The 23,055-nt window shown below is 44.1% G+C and overlaps 1 protein-coding gene across 2 annotated transcripts in view; it reads left to right on the plus strand.

The window, feature by feature from the left end:
- LOC146834533 (uricase-like) overlaps positions 1 to 23,055 on the plus strand; it is a 210,604-nt gene that overhangs the window by 183,256 nt on the left and 4,293 nt on the right. The gene's annotated exons all lie outside the window — the stretch shown is intronic.

A 23,055-nucleotide genomic window follows, 5' to 3' on the forward strand; every position in this document is an offset into this window, starting at 1 on the left:
CTCCTGTCGCACCTTCTGAGGTGCTAGGCACGAAAGGATTTGTGGGATGTAAGGTAGCGCTTTCTCTGTGCGCCTATGCGATTCTTTGCGCCATAACTCAATGGCATCTTTCTGTGACTGTCTGGCTTTCTTTTTCCATAATTCTTCTTCTACTCTCATGATGCAATCTGCATCCCATGTCCCAGCTGCGGGCCACCTCTGACTTTCTGCTAGATCCTTGGTGTAGTCCACCCATAAGTCAAGATATAATACGGCATCTAGGCCATGTTTATGATACATAAAATACCCTGGAGTGTCCCTAGGTGGAATGGGAACAGCTTCTTCGAGTACTCCTTTTCTAGTTTTGATTTGTCTTAATTTTGAAAAGAACGGCATCTTTAAACCTTGCTACTTGATTCTTACTTGAACTGGACTTGAGCACAATTAATACAATAAACACAATAAGGAACACTCATTCATACCACAATTTTTAAAACCTATTAAAACATTTAACATTTAACATTTAACGAACAATGATAATTAGAAGAAAACTAGTCACTGACATAATACTAATACTAGATAATACTGAATTATATACAAAACATACTAGATATACTGCTAAACAGTACAGATACACTGCTAAAACAGTGCAGACCGGATCTGTGTACCCAAACCCGTCATGACCGGCACAAATTAATGTGCACGTCTAAATGCCTCCCCAGCAACGGTACTCACCGGGTAGCACGGAACGGAAGGCCTCGGAACTGAACTGAACTGGACCGGACTGAACTCGACTCGACTCGACTCGGAACTTCGGAACCTGGTGGGCCTCTGTATACCTCGGATCTTGCTCTCTCAGCTAGGCTCTGGTCGGGATACTTCGCACTTCTCACCGCCTCGTCTGGGTGTTGATCGCAGCCTCAGTCACCCCCGCTTGGCCGGAGGGAGATACAGGAAATCCTGTGGGTACGCGTTTTTGTCCGTCCAGCTGTGGCAGGAGACCGGGCCTGCAACGCACCTCCGGCGCGTGAGATGAGAAAGTGTCCCTATTCGGGCGCCAATTTATGTGGTAAATATTTAAATTACCTGTACTATTTTTTATGCGGTAAAGTCTAGTAAGAATAACTCAGTCAAAATAAGAGGCAGAATCCGTGGTATTAGAGGTTCTGAAAAGGACTTTATTCCTTACAAAGGAATTATGGTTCGAACCAGGCAATCATATTCCATCACCACGAAGGTTCAGGAAGGGATAGGCAATACATTATTGACAAGTAACGATATATATATGAAAAGCATTGCATTAAGACAGATGCAGGAGGCGTAACAGCTGATAATACAGATAAGAATACACATACGTAATGAAAATAGGCGTAATAATAGGCGTATACTAGAAACGTCATTTAAAATGATGTCACAAGTGGGTGGATCCATAAGAGAATCCTGCAGTGTCAGCAGAAATATTTGGCAGAGATGCGCGCGCAGCCGCATGACGTGTGATTGACGTGCAACTAGAGGGTGAAGGGGAATTGACATTTAGCTCTACATGTGGAGACAGAAGTCTGGGGGTCAGGTCAACCTAATCCCAAATCGTATCTAATATCTTTGTTTAAGGAACTGTTTTATCCAAAAGGAAAGGTCTCTCGGACGGAATCTATTCTATACTGACTGTTAGAGCATGTACAAGCGTCTATGTGTCTACATGAGATGCGAGGGGGCAGGAATCTTCCATGGTAACAGGGGCTATGAATTACTTGCATAAAGACAGCGAGGCCGGGCCCTTTGCTCGGTAGCTGGAAGGATGTTTACCTAAACTACTAGACAGGAATGCATTGGATGAGGAGCGGAGCAGATAACTTGAAGGCTGAATACAGTTTTTGGCAGGCAACAGGCCGCGTCAGGCACCGTTAGTCGCGCAGGGAGTAGGACAAAGTTCATGGATACGGATGCAGGTCCAGGCTGGAGCATTTCAGAGGCAGAAGCAGGAAAAGGCTTGATGGCAGAATTCAGGGCCTACTCGCCTGAACTGTAAAACATGAAAAGTGAACCATATAAAGTCGGTGGCCAATCATACTTAGGAATGGAATATTCGACCCATTCATGGCGGATCTGAAAGAGGACATGTTGACGTTGGACGCACATGCATTTGCGTCTTCATAACTGGAACTAGAGGGAACATACATGTACTTGTAGCATGTACATGGAGCCATTGGGGTCTAAGATAGGGGACACAATTGACCATAAAAATTCATATTTCCTCATTCCCTCCTTGTCCCCTACGGACCCTCATGAAATATCCATCTTCATCAATCCATCAATCTGTTCATATAGCATCATTTGTTCTTCTTTCTTCTTCCGGGATCTTGAATGAAAATTTGAAGGCGGGATACACGATGTAGCACACAGACCACAAATCGCTGGCCCACATTGTAGACACAAGCAGCAACTGAATAGAATGAGAAAGCCAATACCTAGGAAGGATAGGATCCTCCATCCCCAGGCTGACAACATGCTCCAGAACCAACCGGACCAAGTCCAGGTGCCTGGATTCTGGTGTATTTGGTTTACGATCTTATGAAGGCGAGTTATGGCTTTATATACTGACGGCGCGTTTTCTGGTATGAAAACACAGCAACTTGATCCGATGACCCTACAAGCTCCGCCCCTATCGGCCAGAATGACGTCAAGGACAAGACGATTTTGAAGAACAACAATCCGCATCGCAGACTGCTCCTCTGTTAAGTTGCCTAAGGCGGAAGTAGTTTCATTCACTACTGCTTCAAGGGTTCTAGTTAATCTACGTATCAGCTTACTATTAGTGACTGTACCTATGTAGGGAAAGAAACCTTTATTGAAATCTGTGTATTTCTCCCATGCTGTTTCAGTGTAGTCGACAATCGGGAGATCTCTCTGCTGTCTATTGTGTACTAAATGGGTATTCCTATGATAATCAGGCGGGGCTAGGAAAACAGGTGGCAGAAGGAATGCAATGTAACAGGTACCATCCCAATCTAGGGGTAGGCGTATATATGCGGTGTGACCACAGATGAAGTAGGAGTGACGGGAAGCTCTAAATGTAGACTTGCCTTTATCACTGAATTCTATTACAGTGGTACATTTACTATGGCCCATGTGTATTGAACCATTCTTTCTTACACATAATTCGCCTCTAACTGGAAATACTGACATAGCGGGCAAGATTGGTGTAGCTTCGGATTCAACATTCAGGATCATGAGGTTAAGTGTAAAGTTACCTAATCCATATACTTAATTTTCTAGATCAGTCCCTGTTCTTTTGGGAAGTCCCTCCTTGTTAGGGTAGCAGACTTTAAGTAAAACTAGGTTCAGGTTTCCCCATACCCAGTTGTCTTGATAAACTACTGAATTTGAATCTAGGGAATTAATCCAACTAAACCATGCTCCACAGGAGCCATTGTGTGTGAATGGATACGGAAAGAGGGGCAGAACTCCCCTGTATTTCTGATAGGGAGGGAGTCGGCCACATATCCAACAATTTGTAGCATTGCTGGTCTGATGAGAATGATGTAACATACTAATGAATGTGTTGTTGCGCAGCGCAAATCTATAGGACAACTCATGCGGAGGTAATTCGCTAAAAGAATGTTCGGCAGTAGCATTGAAAGCACGCTTGGAAATAGGGTAATACATGTGTAAAAATATACTGACACTAATAATCAGAGGACTTAGAAAAAACATAATTAATAATGTCACTATGCAGTGACTACGAAGTGATTTACAGTACGCATGTTTCTTGAGCTGTTTCTGTCTATTTCTCTCTCTATTTCGGTCTAGAGGATACATGTCAGAGACAAATTCAACCGATTCACCTTGGAGAGGACTTAAACAATCAAATTGTCTGACTTGCTAGACCTTAGTTTCAGTTTATAATTCTCCTTTTCTGGCTCATCAACCAGGGGGAGTTTTGAGTCAGTCTGTGAGGGAATGCAGGGCTGAAAGTTCAAGTCGGATGGTAGTCCATGAAATTTTTTGATATGGCTCGAGTGCAACCACCCTTTACGTCCCTCAATCTTCACAGCTGTCCTTGTGGTCAATAAGACGAGCTTAGGCGACTGCCAGCGAGGCTCCAGCGGGTTCCTTCTGTCGAAGTTCCTTACAAGTACAAGGTCCCCCGGAACCACGTCATGGGGCTTCACCTCAGTGTTATCGGGAAAAGCTGCAGCTACCTGTGAACGACAAGATTGTAGTGCAGACATCAAGGAAGCCAGGTAATCTGTCAACATATTACAATCAACATCAGTGATTTTACGAGGTATAGGCATCCCCCACATATTTGGTGGTCTACCGAAGATCACCTCATACGGGGATAGCCCTGTTCGAGAGTGTGCTACCATTCTCATGTAAAAGAGCGCAACTGGTAAAGCTACTATCCAGTCGACACCTTTTTCTCTACATACTTTGGACAGTCTAATTTTCAGAGTTTGATTATGTCGCTCCACGAGACCTGCTGCCTCGGGATGTCGGACACAGTGGAATTTCCATTGGTAGCCTAACAGAAGTGAAACATGTTTCATTAGCTCGGATGAGAATGGCTGGCCATTATCTGAGTACACGACACGGGGCAAACCATACCGTGGGAAGAATTCTCGAACTAACTGTTTGGCAGTAGTCGGGCAGTGTAATCTGAGACGGGATACGCCTCTGTCCACCGGGAAAGAACGCATACAACTACGAGGACATATTTGAATCCTCGACATCGTTCCATCTGGATATAATCCATCTGGAGGATTTCAAAAGGGTGATCGGGGGGTTGAAATCCACCCTGTTCTACAGGTACGCCTTTTCCTGGATTGAACTGACACCAAATCATGCAGGTACGTACTTTCTGTTTAGCTGCTGCTCGCAAGTGTTTATTGAACCAAATGTGTTGAATACTGTCTAGCATAGCTTTCTCTCCTAGGTGCGCTGGACTATGTATTGTGTTAATGATGACTTGAACCATTGAGTCGGGGAGAAACCATATAGATTTTCCCTTTGTCATCCATCCTTGATCCGTTTGGATCCCTCCTAATTCAGTCCATCTCTTTATTTCTTCTGGTGTGGCATGTGTCTGTATGTCAATTACATCAAGGGCGGGATCCTTAACTGTCATGCAGTGTGTTGGTGTCGGAACTATTGTCTTTGTCGTGTCAGTTGGATGAGTCTGATTCTGAGCAGTCTGTTTAGCTGTTCTGTCAGCTAGGTCGTTACCCTGAGAAATAATGTCAGTCACTTTTGTATGGGCTTTACACTTCATAATCGATATTGCAGTAGGCAGATGTATTGCATCTAACAGAACTTGAATAAGGGGACCGTGCTGGATGTGGGCACCGTGAGAAGTTAAATAACCTCTCTCTCGCCAAAGCACGCCATAGTCATGGACGACTCCGAATGCATAACGTGAATCTGTGTATATGTTGACTTTCTTATTTTTGGCTTGAATACAGGCTTGTGTCAGAGCGATGAGCTCTGCTGCTTGAGCTGACAAGGTATCGATACAATTTGTTTCAATAACTTCAGTGTCTGTTGTGACTGCATAAGCGGCCACTAGCTCTCCTGTATTTGTTCTCATGCATGAACCATCTACATACAATGTCAGGTCTGGATCTGATAATGGAATATCTGTCAAGTCTTGTCTGGGTTTCGTCGTAATAGTAATGACTTCAATACAATCATGTGCCAATGGGTCTGTTCCACTTAATGGCAAAAGTGTGGCAGGATTTAATGTACTACAACGTCTGATTTCTATGTGTGGCTGGAACAATGTCAATTCATAACCCGTCAGTCTTGCTATAGTCAAGTGTTGTGTTTGGGTCCGGTTCAAGAGAACCTCTACTGCGTGTGGTACTTGTACTGTCAATTGATGTCCTAACACTATGGCATCGCTTTGTCTGATTGCTAAAGCTGTTGCTGCGACTGATTTCAGGCACGCAGGAAGAGCCTGAGCTACGGGATCTAATGTACTAGAAAAATAAGCACATGGCTTGTGTGATCCTGCTTGTTCCTGTGTGAGTACTGACAAAGCAGTACCTTCACGTTCTGTGACAAAGAGTGTAAAACGTTTGCTGTAACATGGTGTTGCTAAAACAGGTGCTTGGCATAAAGCTTTCTTTAAGCTTTCAAAAGCTTGTGTATGTTCCTGAGTCCAAGGGAGGACAGTCGATGTCGCTGCCTCCTGTGTTGTCAACTGAATGAGTGGTTTTGCTAGAAATGCATATTGAGGGATCCACTGCCTACAGTACGAAGTGAGGCCTATGAATGCCCGTACCTCCTTTTGTGTCTTGGGTGGCGGCATGTTAACAATTAACTGGATACGGTCGGGTGTAAGCTGTCTTCCCCCCTTGGACAGCAAGTGCCCAAGGTACACAACTTGCTGGACACAGAATTGCAGCTTCGAAGGGGACACTTTGTGCCCCTTGTCAGCTAAGAAATGTAAAACCGTCAGTGATGCTTTTTCACATTCAGGTTCGCTTCGGGCGGTGATCATCAGATCATCGACATATTGAAGCAGGGCAGTGTTAGCTGGCATGTGGATACTGTCAAGTTCTCTTTTCAGTGCTTGGCTATAGATGCTGGGGCTTTCTGTGAATCCTTGAGGTGCGCGTGTGAATTTAAAACTTCGTCCATTTAAACTGAATCCGAACAAATATTGGCTTTCCGGATCGATTGGGACGCTAAAGAAGGCGTTCTTGAGGTCAATTACAGTAAAGACCGTTGCTTCTGAATCTATGGCTGTTAGTAATGAAGAGATATCTGGGACCACGGGGTATTGTGGTACAATGCATTTATTTAATTCGCGCAGATCAATAACTAATCGATATACTGGCGGTGCTTTTGGATCAGTTCGTTTAAGAATCGGAATTATCGGGGAATTACATACATTGGAGTCGGTTTCCACAACCACTCCTTGTGCAATGAGCTCGTCAATGATTTGCAGCAAAGCCACTACAGCATCTGGTGGTAATTTGTATTGTCGCATTCGTGGTAGTACTACTCCTGTTTTGAGTGTGACTCGATATGGTGTAATGTGCATACAACCTACATCAGTGGGGCCTTGTGCCCATAAATGTGCAGGTAGATTCTGTAACCGGTGATCCATGTCTCTAGACACGTAGTGACCTTTAAAGTCACGCAAAAATAATCGTACTCCTTCCGGAGAACAACATATTATAGCTCCTAGAGCTTTCAATGTTTTTATACCTAACAAGTTTTCTGGACATGATTTCGTAAGCAATAGATCTGTAGTCCGTGTCAATGGACCAACTGTGAATGCAAGTGGTTGCGATACTTCGTTAATAGTGGGCTTTCCTGAAAAACCAAGGGAAATATTCTGTGAGCCTGAGAGGGGTGCCCCTGGGACTTCGCTGTGACTGATAGTGGTTCTGCTTGCCCCTGTATCGAGTAGAAACTTTCTGTCTTTCCCTAATACTTGACTCTGTACGTAAGGACCCTCTTGATCTACGGGAACCTCAATAAGGGGTAGGCCAACTTCCCTCTCTAGGCTATTTCATGTGTAGCGCTGATACTCTGGGTAGTCATTTTGTGCATACTGGTACATCTGTTGTGTCGTGTTTTGTGTTGCAGCAATAGGCTGTGGCTGTTGTTGTGGTTGTTGTTGTGGTTGTGGTGCGATCTGTTGTACAGCTGGCATAGGCTGTATATTCTGAGGTACTTGTTGTTGGATCTGATCCTGTCTAGGCGGACGTGGTCTCTCCTTCGTTATACCCGTAGAGATATTATGTTTCAGAACTGCGCAATCGTGTATATAATGACCTGGCTGTTTACAATAGTTGCATGTCCCTCTAACAGGACCCGCTGAATCATTGGACTGCGTCGTACCCTTTTTATGACCGTCAGCTGGAACTGACTGGGCAACAAGCATTTTCATTTTCGTGTCTTTCATACGTCTTTGTTCATGTTCTTGTTCTTCCCTAATTCTATTGTGATGATATTGTAACATTTGTAACATCTGAGACGGTGTGTTACCTTGCCAAGTACTCTCGAATTTCAGTACTCTACTCTTAACTTGGGGCAAGGAATTTTCAACTAATTTTGTCAGAAACAGATGTGGATACGACTCACTACTTGCCTTTATGCCACTATTAATACCAAAACATTTTTCAAATCGGGAATAGAAATCACTAGTGTCTTCATCTTGTTTTTGTTTACAGGCTGAAATTGCACCCCAGTCTTCCTTTTTCGTAGTCAATAAACGTGGGAGTACCTGCACTAATAATCCTGGTAATGCTGTAGTATTTTCCCCAAGCCCTGAACCTGCAGCTCGGGCCTTTTCTTCGTTTTCTAATGCTGTCCAATCTATCTTTTGGTCTCCCACCTCCCATTCCTTTTCTTTGAGTTTCTCGTAAATACCGGCAGGTAATAAGACTTTTAATATTTTCATAATGTCAGGATATGTATACTCTCCCATGAGTAACATGTCTTTTATCTCACGGTGGAAACCTGCTGGGTCTTTGTCATGGCTAGGTACTACTTTCTTCATTTCTAATAATTCAATTTTAGTTATGGGCGTGTACACAAACACGCGTTTAAAAATATTGTCATCACCTCTGACTGGGTGCACTTCGCGTAAGGGATTCTGTCTGTCTATGTGATACGTTTTTCTTTCCTTGGGGGGAACTGAAACATGTTCTGGGCATACGAAGACAATGTACTGGTGTCGATATTCTAGAATTTCTTTAATTAAATCAGTACCTGAACCTCTCCATTTGTTCGTGAGTAATTCTATCAGTATATCAGGTAGGGGACCAGGATCGGAGTGTTGGCTTCTATATAATATAAGGAGGTGTTGTATCATGTATATACCAGCTAAACGCTGTTCGTCTGGGGTAAGATTCAAAAACGTGTGTGCTAGCGCATCATCACTGTATTTTTCAGAACTGTCAGCCCATTGTACTGCTGACCTGGCTAATTCTTGTTCATCCATAGAATCGAGCATATGATACCCCCTTCGGTCTCGAAGTAATTTATCAACAGCCTGGAATAAGTGTTCAGGGGACTTCGTATTTAGCATAGGGGCTTGAAAATGTCTGTTGCATTCTGGACGTATCGGACGTATTGGATCATTAAAGTATCTGGTATTACTACAAGGTCTTCCCCTACCTACATAAGCTATCGTTTCTAATTGTCCTGTGGGCATTTCTAATTCTTCCTCCTCCTCTCCCTCTGATTCAGTTTTGTCTGCCTCCATTCTGGCTTTATGTATTCGTTCTACTTCTTTGCGGATCTTTCGGCACATAGCTGCTATACACGTCTGTTTATCATGTTTTCCCTCTGATTTATTCTGACCCCATCTGGTAAGTACTTGCATTTCATCCTGATCTACCCCAGGCCTATCTCTGTCTCTGATCAAGCAGTTTATGAAGAAGCGTAACAGTAATCTCTGTATATCCACTTTCTGATAATCCATGGCTTCGTCAATACTTTCAGGGCCTTGCCCTGTTTGGACAAAGCGATATATATTGTCTAGATGATTAACCATTCTTGGTAGTGTCGTTAAATATAGTGAAGCTCGTCGTATACGTAGTGATGATAGCAGCATTCTGTCATTTTTACCGGGTACTGGATCATATCTACAATCCACAAGATGTTCCTTAAACATGTCGGACGTTGCTATTTGGGGTGTACGTTGGTTTGCTAAATCTCTAAGAGACGATTTACTTTGTGACGGTGGCGTGGCAAAAATTGCTGTCGCACCTCCTGTCGCACCTTCTGAGGTGCTAGGCACGAAAGGATTTGTGGGATGTAAGGTAGCGCTTTCTCTGTGCGCCTATGCGATTCTTTGCGCCATAACTCAATGGCATCTTTCTGTGACTGTCTGGCTTTCTTTTTCCATAATTCTTCTTCTACTCTCATGATGCAATCTGCATCCCATGTCCCAGCTGCGGGCCACCTCTGACTTTCTGCTAGATCCTTGGTGTAGTCCACCCATAAGTCAAGATATAATACGGCATCTAGGCCATGTTTATGATACATAAAATACCCTGGAGTGTCCCTAGGTGGAATGGGAACAGCTTCTTCGAGTACTCCTTTTCTAGTTTTGATTTGTCTTAATTTTGAAAAGAACGGCATCTTTAAACCTTGCTACTTGATTCTTACTTGAACTGGACTTGAGCACAATTAATACAATAAACACAATAAGGAACACTCATTCATACCACAATTTTTAAAACCTATTAAAACATTTAACATTTAACATTTAACGAACAATGATAATTAGAAGAAAACTAGTCACTGACATAATACTAATACTAGATAATACTGAATTATATACAAAACATACTAGATATACTGCTAAACAGTACAGATACACTGCTAAAACAGTGCAGACCGGATCTGTGTACCCAAACCCGTCATGACCGGCACAAATTAATGTGCACGTCTAAATGCCTCCCCAGCAACGGTACTCACCGGGTAGCACGGAACGGAAGGCCTCGGAACTGAACTGAACTGGACCGGACTGAACTCGACTGGACTCGACTCGACTCGGAACTTCGGAACCTGGTGGGCCTCTGTATACCTCGGATCTTGCTCTCTCAGCTAGGCTCTGGTCGGGATACTTCGCACTTCTCACCGCCTCGTCTGGGTGTTGATCGCAGCCTCAGTCACCCCCGCTTGGCCGGAGGGAGATACAGGAAATCCTGCGGGTACGCGTTTTTGTCCGTCCAGCTGTGGCAGGAGACCGGGCCTGCAACGCACCTCCGGCGCGTGAGATGAGAAAGTGTCCCTATTCGGGCGCCAATTTATGTGGTAAATATTTAAATTACCTGTACTATTTTTTATGCGGTAAAGTCTAGTAAGAATAACTCAGTCAAAATAAGAGGCAGAATCCGTGGTATTAGAGGTTCTGAAAAGGACTTTATTCCTTACAAAGGAATTATGGTTCGAACCAGGCAATCATATTCCATCACCACGAAGGTTCAGGAAGGGATAGGCAATACATTATTGACAAGTAACGATATATATATGAAAAGCATTGCATTAAGACAGATGCAGGAGGCGTAACAGCTGATAATACAGATAAGAATACACATACGTAATGAAAATAGGCGTAATAATAGGCGTATACTAGAAACGTCAATTAAAATGATGTCACAAGTGGGTGGATCCATAAGAGAATCCTGCAGTGTCAGCAGAAATATTTGGCAGAGATGCGCGCGCAGCCGCATGACGTGTGATTGACGTGCAACTAGAGGGTGAAGGGGAATTGACATTTAGCTCTACATGTGGAGACAGAAGTCTGGGGGTCAAGTCAACCTAATCCCAAATCGTATCTAATATCTTTGTTTAAGGAACTGTTTTATCCAAAAGGAAAGGTCTCTCGGACGGAATCTATTCTATACTGACTGTTAGAGCATGTACAAGCGTCTATGTGTCTACATGAGATGCGAGGGGGCAGGAATCTTCCATGGTAACAGGGGCTATGAATTACTTGCATAAAGACAGCGAGGCCGGGCCCTTTGCTCGGTAGCTGGAAGGATGTTTACCTAAACTACTAGACAGGAATGCATTGGATGAGGAGCGGAGCAGATAACTTGAAGGCTGAATACAGTTTTTGGCAGGCAACAGGCCGCGTCAGGCACCGTTAGTCGCGCAGGGAGTAGGACAAAGTTCATGGATACGGATGCAGGTCCAGGCTGGAGCATTTCAGAGGCAGAAGCAGGAAAAGGCTTGATGGCAGAATTCAGGGCCTACTCGCCTGAACTGTAAAACATGAAAAGTGAACCATATAAAGTCGGTGGCCAATCATACTTAGGAATGGAATATTCGACCCATTCATGGCGGATCTGAAAGAGGACATGTTGACGTTGGGCGCACATGCATTTGCGTCTTCATAACTGGAACTAGAGGGAACATACATGTACTTGTAGCATGTACATGGAGCCGTTGGGGTCTAAGATAGGGGACACAATTGACCATAAAAATTCATATTTCCTCATTCCCTCCTTGTCCCCTACGGACCCTCATGAAATATCCATCTTCATCAATCCATCAATCTGTTCATATAGCATCATTTGTTCTTCTTTCTTCTTCCGGGATCTTGAATGAAAATTTGAAGGCGGGATACACGATGTAGCACACAGACCACAAATCGCTGGCCCACATTGTAGACACAAGCAGCAACTGAATAGAATGAGAAAGCCAATACCTAGGAAGGATAGGATCCTCCATCCCCAGGCTGACAACATGCTCCAGAACCAACCGGACCAAGTCCAGGTGCCTGGATTCTGTTGTATCTGGTTTACGATCTTATGAAGGCGAGTTATGGCTTTATATACTGACGGCGCGTTTTCTGGTATGAAAACACAGCAACTTGATCCGATGACCCTACAAGCTCCGCCCCTATCGGCAAGAATGACGTCAAGGACAAGACGATTTTGAAGAACAACAATCCGCATCGCAGACTGCTCCTCTGTTAAGTTGCCTAAGGCGGAAGTAGTTTCATTCACTACTGCTTCAAGGGTTCTAGTTAATCTACGTATCAGCTTACTATTAGTGACTGTACCTATGTAGGGAAAGAAACCTTTATTGAAATCTGTGTATTTCTCCCATGCTGTTTCAGTGTAGTCGACAATCGGGAGATCTCTCTGCTGTCTATTGTGTACTAAATGGGTATTCCTATGATAATCAGGCGGGGCTAGGAAAACAGGTGGCAGAAGGAATGCAATGTAACAGGTACCATCCCAATCTAGGGGTAGGCGTATATATGCGGTGTGACCACAGATGAAGTAGGAGTGACGGGAAGCTCTAAATGTAGACTTGCCTTTATCACTGAATTCTATTACAGTGGTACATTTACTATGGCCCATGTGTATTGAACCATTCTTTCTTACACATAATTCGCCTCTAACTGGAAATACTGACATAGCGGGCAAGATTGGTGTAGCTTCGGATTCAACATTCAGGATCATGAGGTTAAGTGTAAAGTTACCTAATCCATATACTTCATTTTCTAGATCAGTCCCTGTTCTTTTGGGAAGTCCCTCCTTGTTAGGGTAGCAGACTTTAAGTAAAACTAGGTTCAGGTTTCCCCATACCCAGTTGTCTTGATAAACTACTGAATTTGAATCTAGGGAATTAATCCAACTAAACCATGCTCCACAGGAGCCATTGTGTGTGAATGGATACGGAAAGAGGGGCAGAACTCCCCTGTATTTCTGATAGGGAGGGAGTCGGCCACATATCCAACAATTTGTAGCATTGCTGGTCTGATGAGAATGATGTAACATACTAATGAATGTGTTGTTGCGCAGCGCAAATCTATAGGACAACTCATGCGGAGGTAATTCGCTAAAAGAATGTTCGGCAGTAGCATTGAAAGCACGCTTGGAAATAGGGTAATACATGTGTAAAAATATACTGACACTAATAATCAGAGGACTTAGAAAAAACATAATTAATAATGTCACTATGCAGTGACTACGAAGTGATTTACAGTACGCATGTTTCTTGAGCTGTTTCTGTCTATTTCTCTCTCTATTTCGGTCTAGAGGATACATGTCAGAGACAAATTCAACCGATTCACCTTGGAGAGGACTTAAACAATCAAATTGTCTGACTTGCTAGACCTTAGTTTCAGTTTATAATTCTCCTTTTCTGGCTCATCAACCAGGGGGGGTTTTGAGTCAGTCTGTGAGGGAATGCAGGGCTGAAAGTTCAAGTCGGATGGTAGTCCATGAAATTTTTTGATATGGCTCGAGTGCAACCACCCTGTACGTCCCTCAATCTTCACAGCTGTCCTTGTGGTCAATAAGACAAGCTTAGGCGACTGCCAGCGAGGCTCCAGCGGGTTCCTTCTGTCGAAGTTCCTTACAAGTACAAGGTCCCCCGGAACCACGTCATGGGGCTTCACCTCAGTGTTATCGGGAAAAGCTGCAGCTACCTGTGAACGACAAGATTGTAGTGCAGACATCAAGGAAGCCAGGTAATCTGTCAACATATTACAATCAACATCAGTGATTTTACGAGGTATAGGCGTCCCCCACATATTTGGTGGTCTACCGAAGATCACCTCATACGGGGATAGCCCTGTTCGAGAGTGTGCTACCATTCTCATGTAAAAGAGCGCAACTGGTAAAGCTACTATCCAGTCGACACCTTTTTCTCTACATACTTTGGACAGTCTAATTTTCAGAGTTTGATTATGTCGCTCCACGAGACCTGCTGCCTCGGGATGTCGGACACAGTGGAATTTCCATTGATAGCCTAACAGAAGTGAAACATGTTTCATTAGCTTGGATCAGAATGGCTGGCCATTATCTGAGTACACGACACGGGGCAAACCATACCGTGGGAAGAATTCTCGAACTAACTGTTTGGCAGTAGTCGGGGCAGTGTAATCTGAGACGGGATACGCCTCTGTCCACCGGGAAAGAGCGCATACAACTACGAGGACATATTTGAATCCTCGACATCGTTCCATCTGGATATAATCCATCTGGAGGACTTCAAAAGGGTGATCGGGGGGTTGAAATCCACCCTGTTCTACAGGTACGCCTTTTCCTGGATTGAACTGACACCAAATCATGCAGGTACGTACTTTCTGTTTAGCTGCTGCTCGCAAGTGTTTATTGAACCAAATGTGTTGAATACTGTCTAGCATAGCTTTCTCTCCTAGGTGCGCTGGACTATGTATTGTGTTAATGATGACTTGAACCATTGAGTCGGGGAGAAACCATATAGATTTTCCCTTTGTCATCCATCCTTGATCCGTTTGGATCCCTCCTAATTCAGTCCATCTCTTTATTTCTTCTGGTGTGGCATGTGTCTGTATGTCAATTACATCAAGGGCGGGATCCTTAACTGTCATGCAGTGTGTTGGTGTCGGAACTATTGTCTTTGTCGTGTCAGTTGGATGAGTCTGATTCTGAGCAGTCTGTTTAGCTGTTCTGTCAGCTAGGTCGTTACCCTGAGAAATAATGTCAGTCACTTTTGTATGGGCTTTACACTTCATAATCGATATTGCAGTAGGCAGATGTATTGCATCTAACAGAACTTGAATAAGGGGACCGTGCTGGATGTGGGCACCGTGAGAAGTTAAATAACCTCTCTCTCGCCAAAGCACGCCGAAGTCATGGACGACTCCGAATGCATAACGTGAATCTGTGTATATGTTGACTTTCTTATTTTTGGCTTGAATACAGGCTTGTGTCAGAGCGATGAGCTCTGCTGCTTGAGCTGACAAGGTATCGATACAATTTGTTTCAATAACTTCAGTGTCTGTTGTGACTGCATAAGCGGCCACTAACTCTCCTGTATTTGTTCTCATGCATGAACCATCTACATACAATGTCAGGTCTGGATCTGATAATGGAATATCTGTCAAGTCTTGTCTGGGTTTCGTCGTAATAGTAATGACTTCAATACAATCATGTGCCAATGGGTCTGTTCCACTTAATGGCAAAAGTGTGGCAGGATTTAATGTACTACAACGTCTGATTTCTATGTGTGGCTGGAACAATGTCAATTCATAACCCGTCAGTCTTGCTATAGTCAAGTGTTGTGTTTGGGTCCGGTTCAAGAGAACCTCTACTGCGTGTGGTACTTGTACTGTCAATTGATGTCCTAACACTATGGCATCGCTTTGTCTGATTGCTAAAGCTGTTGCTGCGACTGATTTCAGGCACGCAGGAAGAGCCTGAGCTACGGGATCTAATGTACTAGAAAAATAAGCACATGGCTTGTGTGATCCTGCTTGTTCCTGTGTGAGTACTGACAAAGCAGTACCTTCACGTTCTGTGACAAAGAGTGTAAAACGTTTGCTGTAACATGGTGTTGCTAAAACAGGTGCTTGGCATAAAGCTTTCTTTAAGCTTTCAAAAGCTTGTGTATGTTCCTGAGTCCAAGGGAGGACAGTCGATGTCGCTGCCTCCTGTGTTGTCAACTGAATGAGTGGTTTTACTAGAAATGCATATTGAGGGATCCACTGCCTACAGTACGAAGTGAGGCCTATGAATTCCCGTACCTCCTTTTGTGTCTTGGGTGGCGGCATGTTAACAATTAACTGGATACGGTCGGATGTAAGCTGTCTTCCCCCCTTGGACAGCAAGTGCCCAAGGTACACAACTTGCTGGACACAGAATTGCAGCTTCGAAGGGGACACTTTGTGCCCCTTGTCAGCTAAGAAATGTAAAACCGTCAGTGATGCTTTTTCACATTCAGGTTCGCTTCGGGCGGTGATCAGCAGATCATCGACATATTGAAGCAGGGCAGTGTTAGCTGGCATGTGGATACTGTCAAGTTCTCTTTTCAGTGCTTGGCTATAGATGCTGGGGCTTTCTGTGAATCCTTGAGGTGCGCGTGTGAATTTAAAACTTCGTCCATTTAAACTGAATCCGAACAAATATTGGCTTTCCGGATCGATTGGGACACTAAAGAAGGCGTTCTTGAGGTCAATTACAGTAAAGACCGTTGCTTCTGAATCTATGGCTGTTAGTAATGAAGAGATATCTGGGACCACGGGGTATTGTGGTACAATGCATTTATTTAATTCGCGCAGATCAATAACTAATCGATATACTGGCGGTGCTTTTGGATCAGTTCGTTTAAGAATCGGAATTATCGGGGAATTACATACATTGGAGTCGGTTTCCACAACCACTCCTTGTGCAATGAGCTCGTCAATGATTTGCAGCAAAGCCACTACAGCATCTGGTGGTAATTTGTATTGTCGCATTCGTGGTAGTACTACTCCTGTTTTGAGTGTGACTCGATATGGTGTAATGTGCATACAACCTACATCAGTGGGGCCTTGTGCCCATAAATGTGCAGGTAGATTCTGTAACCGGTGATCCATGTCTCTAGACACGTAGTGACCTTTAAAGTCACGCAAAAATAATCGTACTCCTTCCGGAGAACAACATATTATAGCTCCTAGAGCTTTCAATGTTTTTATACCAAACAAGTTTTCTGGACATGATTTCGTAAGCAATAGATCTGTAGTCCGTGTCAATGGACCAACTGTGAATGCAAGTGGTTGCGATACTTTGTTAATAGTGGGCTTTCCTGAAAAACCAAGGGAAATATTCTGTGAGCCTGAGAGGGGTGCCCCTGGGACTTCGCTGTGACTGATAGTGGTTCTGCTTGCCCCTGTATCGAGTAGAAACTTTCTGTCTTTCCCTAATACTTGACTCTGTACGTAAGGACCCTCTTGATCTACGGGAACCTCAATAAGGGGTAGGCCAACTTCCCTCTCTAGGCTATTTCATGTGTAGCGCTGATACTCTGGGTAGTCATTTTGTGCATACTGGTACATCTGTTGTGTCGTGTTTTGTGTTGCAGCAATAGGCTGTGGCTGTTGTTGTGGTTGTTGTTGTGGTTGTGGTGCGATCTGTTGTACAGCTGGCATAGGCTGTATATTCTGAGGTACTTGTTGTTGGATCTGATCCTGTCTAGGCGGACGTGGTCTCTCCTTCGTTATACCCGTAGAGATATTATGTTTCAGAACTGCGCAATCGTGTATATAATGACCTGGCTGTTTACAATAGTTGCATGTCCCTCTAACAGGACCCGCTGAATCATTGGACTGCGTCGTACCCTTTTTATGACCGTCAGCTGGAACTGACTGGGCAACAAGCATTTTCATTTTCGTGTCTTTCATACGTCTTTGTTCATGTTCTTGTTCTTCCCTAATTCTATTGTGATGATATTGTAACATTTGTAACATCTGAGACGGTGTGTTACCTTGCCAAGTACTCTCGAATTTCAGTACTCTACTCTTAACTTGGGGCAAGGAATTTTCAACTAATTTTGTCACAAACAGATGTGGATACGACTCACTACTTGCCTTTATGCCACTATTAATACCAAAACATTTTTCAAATCGGGAATAGAAATCACTAGTGTCTTCATCTTGTTTTTGTTTACAGGCTGAAATTGCACCCCAGTCTTCCTTTTTCGTAGTCAATAAACGTGGTAGTACCTGCACTAATAATCCTGGTAATGATGTAGTCTTTTCCCCAAGCCCTGAACCTGCAGCTCGGGCCTTTTCTTCGTTTTCTAATGCTGTCCAATCTATCTTTTGGTCTCCCACCTCCCATTCCTTTTCTTTGAGTTTCTCGTAAATACCGGCAGGTAATAAGACTTTTAATATTTTCATAATGTCAGGATATGTATACTCTCCCATGAGTAACATGTCTTTTATCTCACGGTGGAAACCTGCTGGGTCTTTGTCATGGCTAGGTACTACTTTCTTCATTTCTAATAATTCAATTTTAGTTATGGGCGTGTACACAAACACGCGTTTAAAAATATTGTCATCACCTCTGACTGGGTGCACTTCGCGTAAGGGATTCTGTCTGTCTATGTGATACGTTTTTCTTTCCTTGGAGGGAACTGAAACATGTTCTGGGCATACGAAGACAATGTACTGGTGTCGATATTCTAGAATTTCTTTAATTAAATCAGTACCTGAACCTCTCCATTTGTTCGTGAGTAATTCTATCAGTATATCAGGTAGGGGACCAGGATCGGAGTGTTGGCTTCTATATAATATAAGGAGGTGTTGTATCATGTATATACCAGCTAAACGCTGTTCGTCTGGGGTAAGATTCAAAAACGTGTGTGCTAGCGCATCATCACTGTATTTTTCAGAACTGTCAGCCCATTGTACTGCTGACCTGGCTAATTCTTGTTCATCCATAGAATCGAGCATATGATACCCCCTTCGGTCTCGAAGTAATTTATCAACAGCCTGGAATAAGTGTTCAGGGGACTTCGTATTTAGCATAGGGGCTTGAAAATGTCTGTTGCATTCTGGACGTATCGGACGTATTGGATCATTAAAGTATCTGGTATTACTACAAGGTCTTCCCCTACCTATATAAGCTATCGTTTCTAATTGTCCTGTGGGCATTTCTAATTCTTCCTCCTCCTCTCCCTCTGATTCAGTTTTGTCTGCCTCCATTCTGGCTTTATGTATTCGTTCTACTTCTTTGCGGATCTTTCGGCACATAGCTGCTATACACGTCTGTTTATCATGTTTTCCCTCTGATATATTCTGACCCCATCTGGTAAGTACTTGCATTTCATCCTGATCTACCCCAGGCCTATCTCTGTCTCTGATCAAGCAGTTTATGAAGAAGCGTAACAGTAATCTCTGTATATCCACTTTCTGATAATCCATGGCTTCGTCAATACTTTCAGGGCCTTGCCCTGTTTGGACAAAGCAATATATATTGTCTAGATGATTAACCATTCCTGGTAGTGTCGTTAAATATAGTGAAGCTCGTCGTATACGTAGTGATGATAGCAGCATTTTGTCATTTTTACCGGGTACTGGATCATATCTACAATCCACAAGATGTTCCTTAAACATGTCGGACGTTGCTATTTGGGGTGTACGTTGGTTTGCTAAATCTCTAAGAGACGATTTACTTTGTGACGGTGGCGTGGCAAAAATTGCTGTCGCACCTCCTGTCGCACCTTCTGAGGTGCTAGGCACGAAAGGATTTGTGGGATGTAAGGTAGAAACTGTGGATGCAGGAAAAGCGGTGGAAACAGATGGACCTGTTGGATTGTGCGGAGGAGTTTGTTGTTGCGGAGGTGGGGGCGGATGATCTCGGCGTTGAGCATCATCGACAGGTGGCGTGTGTGGTGGAACATTAACATATTCGGGAGCTACATCGTCTAAATAGGAGGAAAGGAAAATATCTTTTGCGGTCTTGGGATGTGCTTTAATCGGTAGTAATGGGGGTGGCAAATCTTTCGGTATTTCCGGGGTGGCCTTAGGTAAACCTTCGGCCAGAAGAGGATACATACCATTCATAAGAGTGTTCCGTTGTCTGTCTACTTGTTCTGTTTTTACTCGGATACCTTCTTCAACTAATACGTTTTCTCGGGCTTTATTTGAGCTCTCCCTACTTTTCTCTTCCTGTCTGAGCGCTTTCTCTGTGCGCCTATGCGATTCTTTGCGCCATAACTCAATGGCATCTTTCTGTGACTGTCTGGCTTTCTTTTTCCATAATTCTTCTTCTACTCTCATGATGCAATCTGCATCCCATGTCCCAGCTGCGGGCCACCTCTGACTTTCTGCTAGATCCTTGGTGTAGTCCACCCATAAGTCAAGATATAATACGGCATCTAGGCCATGTTTATGATACATAAAATACCCTGGAGTGTCCCTAGGTGGAATGGGAACAGCTTCTTCGAGTACTCCTTTTCTAGTTTTGATTTGTCTTAATTTTGAAAAGAACGGCATCTTTAAACCTTGCTACTTGATTCTTACTTGAACTGGACTTGAGCACAATTAATACAATAAACACAATAAGGAACACTCATTCATACCACAATTTTTAAAACCTATTAAAACATTTAACATTTAACGAACAATGATAATTAGAAGAAAACTAGTCACTGACATAATACTAATACTAGATAATACTGAATTATATACAAAACATACTAGATATACTGCTAAACAGTACAGATACACTGCTAAAACAGTGCAGACCGGATCTGTGTACCCAAACCCGTCATGACCGGCAGTAATTAATGTGCACGTCTAAATGCCTCCCCAGCAACGGTACTCACCGGGTAGCACGGAACGGAAGGCCTCGGAACTGAACTGAACTGGACCGGACTGAACTCGACTGGACTCGACTCGACTCGGAACTTCGGAACCTGGTGGGCCTCTGTATACCTCGGATCTTGCTCTCTCAGCTAGGCTCTGGTCGGGATACTTCGCACTTCTCACCGCCTCGTCTGGGTGTTGATCGCAGCCTCAGTCACCCCCGCTTGGCCGGAGGGAGATACAGGAAATCCTGCGGGTACGCGTTTTTGTCCGTCCAGCTGTGGCAGGAGACCGGGCCTGCAACGCACCTCCGGCGCGTGAGATGAGAAAGTGTCCCTATTCGGGCGCCAATTTATGTGGTAAATATTTAAATTACCTGTACTATTTTTTATGCGGTAAAGTCTAGTAAGAATAACTCAGTCAAAATAAGAGGCAGAATCCGTGGTATTAGAGGTTCTGAAAAGGACTTTATTCCTTACAAAGGAATTATGGTTCGAACCAGGCAATCATATTCCATCACCACGAAGGTTCAGGAAGGGATAGGCAATACATTATTGACAAGTAACGATATATATATGAAAAGCATTGCATTAAGACAGATGCAGGAGGCGTAACAGCTGATAATACAGATAAGAATACACATACGTAATGAAAATAGGCGTAATAATAGGCGTATACTAGAAACGTCATTTAAAATGATGTCACAAGTGGGTGGATCCATAAGAGAATCCTGCAGTGTCAGCAGAAATATTTGGCAGAGATGCGCGCGCAGCCGCATGACGTGTGATTGACGTGCAACTAGAGGGTGAAGGGGAATTGACATTTAGCTCTACATGTGGAGACAGAAGTCTGGGGGTCAAGTCAACCTAATCCCAAATCGTATCTAATATCTTTGTTTAAGGAACTGTTTTATCCAAAAGGAAAGGTCTCTCGGACGGAATCTATTCTATACTGACTGTTAGAGCATGTACAAGCGTCTATGTGTCTACATGAGATGCGAGGGGGCAGGAATCTTCCATGGTAACAGGGGCTATGAATTACTTGCATAAAGACAGCGAGGCCGGGCCCTTTGCTCGGTAGCTGGAAGGATGTTTACCTAAACTACTAGACAGGAATGCATTGGATGAGGAGCGGAGCAGATAACTTGAAGGCTGAATACAGTTTTTGGCAGGCAACAGGCCGCGTCAGGCACCGTTAGTCGCGCAGGGAGTAGGACAAAGTTCATGGATACGGATGCAGGTCCAGGCTGGAGCATTTCAGAGGCAGAAGCAGGAAAAGGCTTGATGGCAGAATTCAGGGCCTACTCGCCTGAGCTGTAAAACATGAAAAGTGAACCATATAAAGTCGGTGGCCAATCATACTTAGGAATGGAATATTCGACCCATTCATGGCGGATCTGTAAGAGGACATGTTGACGTTGGACGCACATGCATTTGCGTCTTCATAACTGGAACTAGAGGGAACATGCATGTACTTGTAGCATGTACATGGAGCCGTTGGGGTCTAAGATAGGGGACACAATTGACCATAAAAATTCATATTTCCTCACCCTCTAGGGGAATCTTTAAACCTAGGATACCTTTAAAATCCCCAGGATGTTGGAAAACAAAGAGGCCTATTATGATTGAGGGCGGATCGCCACCGCCCGACCAGCGGAGGCGATCCGCCCGTCAGAACTACCCACCCGATGGCTATTTACCCCCCGCCACATTAGCATGGCGGGGGGTACCGCGGCGGATGGAAAGACCGTCCACCGCTTTTCTGCCGGCAAGCAATCGTCACGATTACCTGCTGGGCGGAAAAGGCCCACGATATGATGGTGGTGCCTTGCAGACACCGCCATCCATATTAGGATGCGTGCGTGGGGCATGCCGTTCCATGGCGGAGACTCCGCCATGGAAAGGCATGCGGAGAATGCCTTTGGGGGCCCCCTTGCGGGCCCCCGAGGTGGGCTGATGCCGGCACTTGGGGAGTACCCATGGTACCCCCCCTCCATTGGCATTCACAGCGTGGCAGGCACCGCGTGGTGCCTGTCACGTTTGTGCATACCAATGCACAACATGCATATTTTGCATTGCGGCTGGTGCTGCTGACAGCATCGCCCGCTCCAATGCATAATATGTAGGATGCGACTGCCAGGGTGGTGGGCGCATCCTAATTGGCACCTCTGGCAGTTGGTCCTGTTAACCGTTATGGTGGCAGGCGGACAAAGTCTGCCCGCTACCGTAATGGGGCCCAAAGTGTACAAATTTGCCATGGAAACCTTTTGTAGAAAAAAAGGAAGGCTTAAGCTCGGTCTACCCCAAAAATCCAAAAAAGAGCTTAGCATCAGGGAGGAAAAGCCGACGCAGTCAAGTGGTTAATACAATAATTTGACTGAATTGTTTTAGACTTTGGTAATATATGCCAGAATATTATGTCTGCCTGCCTGTATTTAGTTACAAAAAAATAGAAATGCGCTAAGTACAATTCTTTTCTCGACCTTACTAAGATGACATTTGTAGGCTCAGAAAGGGTAAGTATTTTAAAGAAAA

Source organism: Triturus cristatus, chromosome 4_2 (genome assembly GCF_964204655.1).
Source record: "Triturus cristatus chromosome 4_2, aTriCri1.1, whole genome shotgun sequence".
In the NCBI taxonomy this organism is placed as follows: Eukaryota; Metazoa; Chordata; class Amphibia; order Caudata; family Salamandridae; genus Triturus; species Triturus cristatus.